This window comes from Lactuca virosa, chromosome 2, assembly GCF_052849685.1.
Source record: "Lactuca virosa cultivar CGN04683 chromosome 2, Lactuca_virosa_CGN04683_v6, whole genome shotgun sequence".
NCBI classification, from domain to species: domain Eukaryota; kingdom Viridiplantae; phylum Streptophyta; class Magnoliopsida; order Asterales; family Asteraceae; genus Lactuca; species Lactuca virosa.
The window spans coordinates 86,566,001-86,575,177 of record NC_136427.1 but is presented as its reverse complement, the minus strand read 5'-3'; positions in this window follow the sequence as shown (position 1 = coordinate 86,575,177).

The following is a 9,177-nucleotide window of genomic DNA, read 5'->3' as shown; positions in this document are numbered from 1 at the left end:
ATAAAAAAACAGGGGTGTACTTTGTGTTAAAATATGGGCGTTACACATAATCACTTGAGCTATTGATAATCTTAGACCTAAAACCCCATTCTGATATGATAAAGTCTTGATGTCTTTTCTAATTATTAGAGTTGAATCAAAAGCAGATGATGTAACATCTCAAAGGCTTGCTTATGAAATGCCTTCTTTAGTTAGAAATTTGTTTTTGTAGATTCAACTTATGTATCTAATGGTCGTGACATAGATAACATTCCAAGGTATGGAATGGGTTGTTATCTTAATTAAATTCATTGAAAGAAGTTATAGTATGTAGTTTACTTATTTATCAATTATTTATTCCTTATGTTCATTATAGTGAAGGATTTCACGAAAGATGACCCAATCAAACCATGCAAGATTTCTTGGGTTACAAGGATGGGATGACTTATATTGTTAGAGATGTCGAGAAACTTGGAACAAGTTAGTTTTGGAGACATGGTCGTTACTATCACCAAGGCCTCTCTCTTGGTAGTTGATGATAGTTCTATATAAAGATTTTAATTACGAACTTAATATACCATTAAAACGAACACGACGTGGTGTCTTGACATAGGATACCATTCCAACAACTACCAAAAGAGATGCCTTGATGATCGTAACGACCATGTCTCCTTGTGAAGCCATGTAGAATATCTTCTGATGGTATATTAAGATAATTCTAATAGTATAAATCATCAAGGCCTCTCTCTTGGTAGTTGATGATAGTTCTACAAGGCCTCTCTCTTGGTAGAATATCTTCTCAAATGCATACATTGAATTTCATATCTTTCTTTTATATAATAAGAATGCCAAAAGATAATTCTAATGGTATATTAAGATTTTAATTAGGAAACTATAAATCATGAATACGGAAACTATCGTAATAGTTAAGGGATGTGAATATTCCACTTAAAAAATTGATTCATCCAAATAAAATATATATCTCACTGACTTGTACAATGGTTCTTAAACGGAGAAGCACCCTCTAATGATAGTATGAAAACTATAATAAAAAGTGGAAACTAATACTTTCTAATAAAAAGTCACATATCAATACATATCAAAGTTTGGCTTATAACATTTATAAAAGATAATTCTCAAGTTTGATTCCATACATTCCCACTTACTTTTCAGATTACTTCGTAAGGTTTAAATGATGATTTTGTATTTGTACTTCCATATCATCATTTATTCGATGAAAAATAATCAAAAATATTAAAAAGAAATCAATAGGTAACATTAGCCGAAAAAAATTCTAACTATAAAAACTGGTGAAGTTAAAGAAAATATTGTCTACATTGTGTAAAAGAAGAAGCCAAAATTCATTGATGTAATATGCATTATATATATATATATATATATATATATATATATATATATATATATATATATATATATATCGTTCAATCGAGAACATTTCTTATTGCGAGAACATTTGAAAACAAAAATCATTGTTTAGTTTTGCAAGGTCGGACTTTTGTAATTAAATCAGAAACTATAAAATAATATTCATATAAACAAAACAAATAGTTAAAAACAATTAAAAACCCCACTAACTTATACCATTCACCACCCAACCAATATCACCCATGACCGCTACCTACCACCCACCAACCACCTATCACCACCACCTACAACCCACCAACCACCAACCACCACCACCCACCACCAACTACCCATAACCACAACAAACAACCTACTACCACCACCCACCACCATCCACCAATCACCACCAACTGTCTCCACCACCTATCACGAACACCCCACCTATCACCCGTCTCCCACCACCACCACCACCATCACTACCAACTGCCACCACCACCCTCACCTCCAACTACCACCCACCTCTACCACCACCCAACACCATTACCAACACCCACCACTACCACTAACCACCACCCACCCACCACCATCTATCACCACCACCGCTTCAACCATCCATCACCATCACTCGCCGCCGCCACCACCACCACCACCACCACTCGCTTCTTCCATCCATCACCACCACTCGCCGTCACCCCCACCACTACCCGTTACCACCACCCACCACCATCACCCACCACAACCACCTATCACTACCACCAACCACCGCTACCTAGCACCATTACCACCACCCGACACCAATACCCCCACCACCACTACGATCACCCAACACTACCACCATTAACACCACCACCCGCCACCGCCACCCACCCACATCACCACCACCTACCACCATCCACCTCCACCATCATCCACCAAGACCAAACATCACCACACACCACAACCACCCTCCATCACCTACCCATCAACACCAACACCACCGACCCATCCACCACCCATCATAACCACCACTCCCACCCCTACACACCACCCTTCACCACCACCACCACCCACCATATATCACCACGACAACCACCACCCACTACCACTCACAACCACCACAAACCATCACCCACGACACCCATCACTCACCACCCACCACTACCACCTGTCATTACTACCCACCACCCACCCACCTACCCACCCCCCACCACCACTACCACTACCCACAACACACCACTACTCATCTTCACCACACGACCACCACCCACTACCTACAACCACCAACACCATATGTGGTTAAATTTATATAATGGCATAAATCGTGTGTGATTATTTATCTAATCATATCAATCACATGTGATTAAATACATATAATCACATATGATTAAATAGACGAGAACAAATATTGAATTGAAAACATAAAATGAATATTGTCCATATAAATCATATGTGATTAGATACATAAATCTAATCACATGTGATTAAATAATGAAAACAACTATTGAATCGAGAAAGTAAAAATGAATATTTTCCTCATAAATCATATATGATTAGATACATATAATCACATGTGATTATATGTATCTTATATAGACAATATTTGTTTTCATGTTTTTGATTCAATAGTTTATTCATGTATTTAATCACATGTGATTATATGTATTTAATCACATTAATTATTATGGACAAAGAGAAACTTTTGAATCGAGTATACAAAAACGAATCTTAGGTTGTGGGTGGTGTTAGGTGGTGGGTACGGGGTAATGGTAGGTGGTAGGTGGTGTTAATTGATGGTAGTGGTGGTGGATAGTGGTGGGTTTAATCACATGTGATTATATGTATTTAGTCACATATGATTTATGTGGAAAATATTAATTTTCATGTCGATTCAATAATTTTTTTAATGTATTTAATCACATATATATAATGTGGACAAAGAACAACAATAGAATTGAGAACACAAAAATGAATCTTATGCACACAAATCATATGTGATTAAATACATATAATCACATGTGATTAAATACATTAGAACTACTATGGTATCGAGAAAACGAAAACTAATATTGTCCATATAAATCATATGTGACTAGATACATATAATGACATGTGATTATGTATTCAGTAATTTTTTTCAAGTATTTAATCACATGTGATTATATGTATCTAATCACATTAGATTAATTTGGACAAATATTTGTTTTCGTGTTTTTTATTTAATTGTTGTTCTCGTGTATATAATCACATGTGATTATATGTATTTATAACATATGACTTATATGGATAATATTCGTTTTTGTTCAATTAAATCACATATGATTATATGTATTTAATCAAATATGATTTATATGGACGAAATTATTTTTTCACATTTTCGATTTAATAGTAGTTTTCGTAAATTAATCGCTTGCATATTAAATAAACATACAAATGTATATAATCAAATAAAGAAAAACTAAAATTAAAAATAGTTATATATTAACTAATTCAATTTATATAGTAATTAAATTTATGATAATATATAAGCATATTAAATAATTCAATGTATGTATTACATAATTCAATTTACAAATATGAGTATATATAGTCTAATTCAATTTACAAATATGAGTATATATAGTTTAATTGATGCTAAAGTATACTACCACAAATACAAGACATTAAAGTAAAATAAAGATAAAATATAAAATATTGGGAAATGAATGGTTAGGAGATAGCCACGATTAGAGTAAAGTAAACGTAAAATATAAAATATTATGAAATGAATGGTTAGGAGATAGCCACGATATGTACTAACATATCAAGTAAATCAAATTGTTTCAAAAAAAAAAATTAATTAAATATTTTGTTAGAGGATAAGAGACTATAACTCCCATGTATTACCTATAACATCGTTGGTGTATCTTAAGAAAGATAAAAATATACACAACTTTAGCTTCAAAATCCAAATCACCCCCAAAAACCACAATTCTTCAAAGGAACCAAAATCAACGTCCGATCTGCACCTATCGTCGCCTCATTTTCAACTCATGGACCAAATTTTTAGTCGCCGGAAAAATAGACGATTGTGAGGAAAATGACGGAAAAGGTAACAATTGGGAGTAGTTCAGAGGATAGATATAGAGTTCGTAGTAGAACAATTAATATTGTAGAATGAAAGGTATTTAATGTGTGGTAATTCTGATAGCAATGCATCGAGTATTAAGTTTGGGTTTCTTCCTCATGAGATATTACCTGGCGCCTCCAATTCTTACATTACCTTGTGGTATTTGTCCCATTTTATTGCTCGATTCTCAAATCACGGTCCCAAATTCTTAGGTAATCTAAAGCGATTCTCCATTTTAACCTTATCAGATTCATAAACTAGCCCTAATAGGTAGAGGACTCAACATTCTCGAGCTTGCCCTAATGTTTCCGGACACGACGCCCTGTTAAAGGAAGCCTACCCAACATGGAGCTTAATTGTAATTGTCATTGATAACAATAACTTACACACTAAAACGGTGGGGAAATGATGATAGATGAATCCAACGGAAAAAACTCATCCATAATGGGGGATTTTGGGGCTGGACACGTTCGTCCACAAAAAGTCATGGATCCGGGATATGTATACCACATCAGTTCCTATGATAACATTGATTTCCTCTATTATTCCAATTATATAATCAAAAACATCGAAAGTATTACCAGGAAGCATTGCAGTCGGCAAGAAAAGTAGGACACACCAGAACCTTTTTTTTTGTCAATGACTGGGACGTGGCGAACAACTGGATCGGGAGAAAGAGGAAAGGAAACGGTTGGCTGCTTCTGACGACACCGACGTTTCTCTGGCGACTCCGCCGATGGTACAACAAGTCCAGCTTTGGTCTGATTGAGAGACGTCATACTTAATATTAGTACAGTAGGAGTGCGAGGGGTGTAGTGGGAGGGGGCTTATTTGTCGATTAATTAAAATAATACATTCAAACTTTAAAACTAGTGGCTCATATTTGTTCTTAATTATTCTACATTTAAGAAATATTCTTATTTGAATATATATATATATATATATATATATATATATATATTTACTTAATTGTGAGACGACTTAATTGTGAGACCATCAGACGCAATCCTAACCACTCATTTTATAGATAAAAAATATATTTTTAAAATTCAAAATAATTGAAAATTTTCGAAAAAAAAAATCAAATATCATTTTCGTCATTTATATTTTCCAAAATAAATTTTAAAAAAACACCAAAAAAATAATAAATAAATAAATAAATACCGTTTTTTTACATATTCTAGTAGAATATTAGAATATTTTACATATCTGATAAATCTAGTAGAATATTCTAACATTTTAAAAATCACATTAGAATATTTACTGTGTAATATTCTATTAGAATATTTCACGTATTTTTTAAAAAACAAAACGGTAATTTTTTTTTTTATTTATTTTTTTTTTTAGGTAAAAAAATGACGAAAATAATAATTAAAAATGACAAATATATATATATATATATATATATATATATATATATATATATATATATATATATATATATATATATAGGAGTAGGATCAAATGAGAACACCTAAAAGGTTGAGAACGCGAGAACAGATCTGGACCATCTAATTTTTAAGATATGTGGCTATTATTAATTGTTAATTTTCTAATTATTAATACATTTAAATTTTAATTTTTAAATTAAAGAAAATTATAAAGGCTATTAAAGTAAATAAGCATTACCCTAATTTTGTAAACTCCTATAATTACTCTCTGTCTCTCTTGACCTAATCGCCGTGTGTAAATCGGTAGTCTTCTTCCCCAATTGCCCATGATAAACGAACACAGACTCAAAACTACTCGTGAAACACAACATGAGCTCTGAATCCAGAATGCAATTAACTCCGAGCAGACCTTCGTTCCGAGCACACAGTTACGAATGTTAGGCGATCAACATCTCATTCCGATTTTGAGCCGACAAGAACCCCGATTCCGAGTACAATTGAAACACCGACTGTGAGATGTTTCGCTCTGAGTCAATAATTTCAGTGCGAATTAAAGTCAATCCCCGAATATGAAGCTCCGAATCAATTTCAAACTACGAACATCCCAACAGTGAATAGTCGATTCCGAATCTGATTTTAACTTTGATGTTCGTGGGAAAAATGAGTCTGAGCCCAGATTATCAAGCTCCGATCGTTCGCAGGAGAAATAGTTTTCAATCCCAATTTCATTTGTTCCGAACATCACACTCCCGATTGCGAATCTATGTCAATACCTGAATCCAAGCTTTCCAAACATATGCTCGATTCCGATTGCAAATATGAGTTACGATTCCGAGACCTCGTTTCTGATTACATTCACAGGTGAGACATTCGAACCAAAAAGTCCACAAATCCAATTTTAACTTTTTAATTGACCATCCCGATTCCAAGTCAGTCGACAATATACTCCATAAATTAAGAATGTGTATTTATTTATGTATAACATTGTATTCATCTGTGAATATCAGTTCATTCATTCATGAATGTATTTATTTATGATTAGAGGTATTCAGTTATTCATTTGTGAATATACCCATTTGTTAATAGCAATGTATTCATTTGTTAATAGCAATGTATTCATTTGTTAATAGTAATGTATTCATTTGTTAATAGCAATGTATTCATTTGTGAATAACAGTGTAATCATGTGTTAGTGAGTGTATTTATGTATGATTAGAGGTATTCTTTTTATTTTCAGTTGATTAAAAAAAGGAATTCGATTACTTGTAAATTGATATGTAATCATTTGTGCTTGGAGTAGTTTCAGATTTTTTGAAAAAAAAATCATTTGTGAATATAAATGTATTGATTTGGGGTTGGATTTCTATTCTTTTTTTTTTTTGAAGAAAAAAAAACGAGAAATAGGAGAAAAAATTTGATTTTTTTTTCATTATTTAATTAAATTTTGGTAAAAATGTTTTTTATATTCCATTAATAAGAAAAATAAAAAATCGAATATTTCTTTTTTTGGTAACTGATCCTAAATTTAAGGGAATTTGATTGAATTTTATTTTATTTTAATTTAATTAAAATATATAATTACTTATATGCCCTTATATATTGATTGGTTCAGAACTGTCCTCGCGTTCTCAACATTTTAGGTGTTCTCATTTGATCCTTTCCATATATATATATATATATATATATATATATATATATATATATATATATATATATATAGTTAAGTTCAAGTGAGAAAATAAAAAAATGTTGAGAATGAGGGAATCATTTCCAGCCACTCATTTATTTTTGAGGAAAAAGTTTACGTCGTACCAGCGGAAATGGGAAAGGAATAAACATGTGTTTACCAACAAAACATGTTTCCTTAAACTATGCTAATCATTACTTTAATATATACAAAAACATAGTTTTTTTCGTTTTTTTTATTTATAAGAAGCTATTTTTATCGAAAAATAATTTTAAATATACTAAAATTCATTATTTTTTATTCTCTACAAATAGACATCCATATTGATATAGTTTTAATATAAAATAATTTTTTTTATATTTTCAGTTATCGTTATTTATAAGTGAATAAAAATGTATCAGATTTTTGAAACAGCATATTCGTTATTCACTTATGAATAAAAAATACGATTAATTTTTTTTATAGATTAAGTATCATTCATATATAAATATAACATATAATAAACTATTTATATCTTACATCAACTCTGGTCACATGTTATATTCACATATGAATCAAACATATATTGACTTTCCTCACAAGTTATATTTATATACGAATAACACATTTATCGTAATTTTGTTATATAGTTCATTTGTTATTCCTATATGAATAAGTAGTTGAAATTTTCAAAACACTTCATTTTTTTTAACATACTACTTATTTATATATGCATAACAAATTAATTGTAACAAAATCCTTAGAAATGTTTTGTTAATATATGAATATAACATATGACGACAATTAATACATGTTTAATTCATATATAAATATAACACGTGACGAAAGATGATGTAAAAAAAAATATATTTTTAGGTAAGAAAACTTTATAACGTGTTATATTCATATATAAACGATACTTAAACTGTAAAAAAGTGAATCATGCGTTTTATTAATAAGTAAATAACGAATATACTGTAATAAAAGTCTGATGCATTTTTATTCACTTATGAATAACAATAACTAAAACTCTAAAAAAAAAAAAAAAATTTATTTTATCTTAAAACTACATCAATATTGATGTCTATATATAGAGAATAAAAAATTATAAATTTTGATATATTTAAAATAAATTTTCAATAAAAATAGCATTCTAAAAATAAAAAAAACAAATATATATATATATATATATATATATATATATATATATATATATATATATATATATATATGTGTGTGTGTGTGTGTGTGTGTTATTGTTTATTTTAAGGTAATGATTAGCATACTTTAAGGAAACATGTTTGGTTGGAAAAATACATGTGTATTCGTTACCCATTCCGCCGGTACGCTTAAGTGTTTTGCGGCAAAAATAAATGTGTGGTTGAGAATGATTCTCTCATTTTCAACCTTTTTTTTTCAGTTGAACCCTCCTCTCTCTCTCTCTCTCTCTCTATATATATATATATATATATATATATATATATATATATATATATATATATATATATTCACAATGTGATTAGCATTAGAATCAGAGATTTTTACAAAAATATAGTGTTTTAAAATAATATTTACCAACTAATGGTATTCAGAAGTTATTTACTATATTGTATTTGTTTTAAAGATAAAAAGAAGACAAAACTTTAAAAATGGTCCCTGTGGTTTCCGAAAATCTGAAGTTCTTATAGATG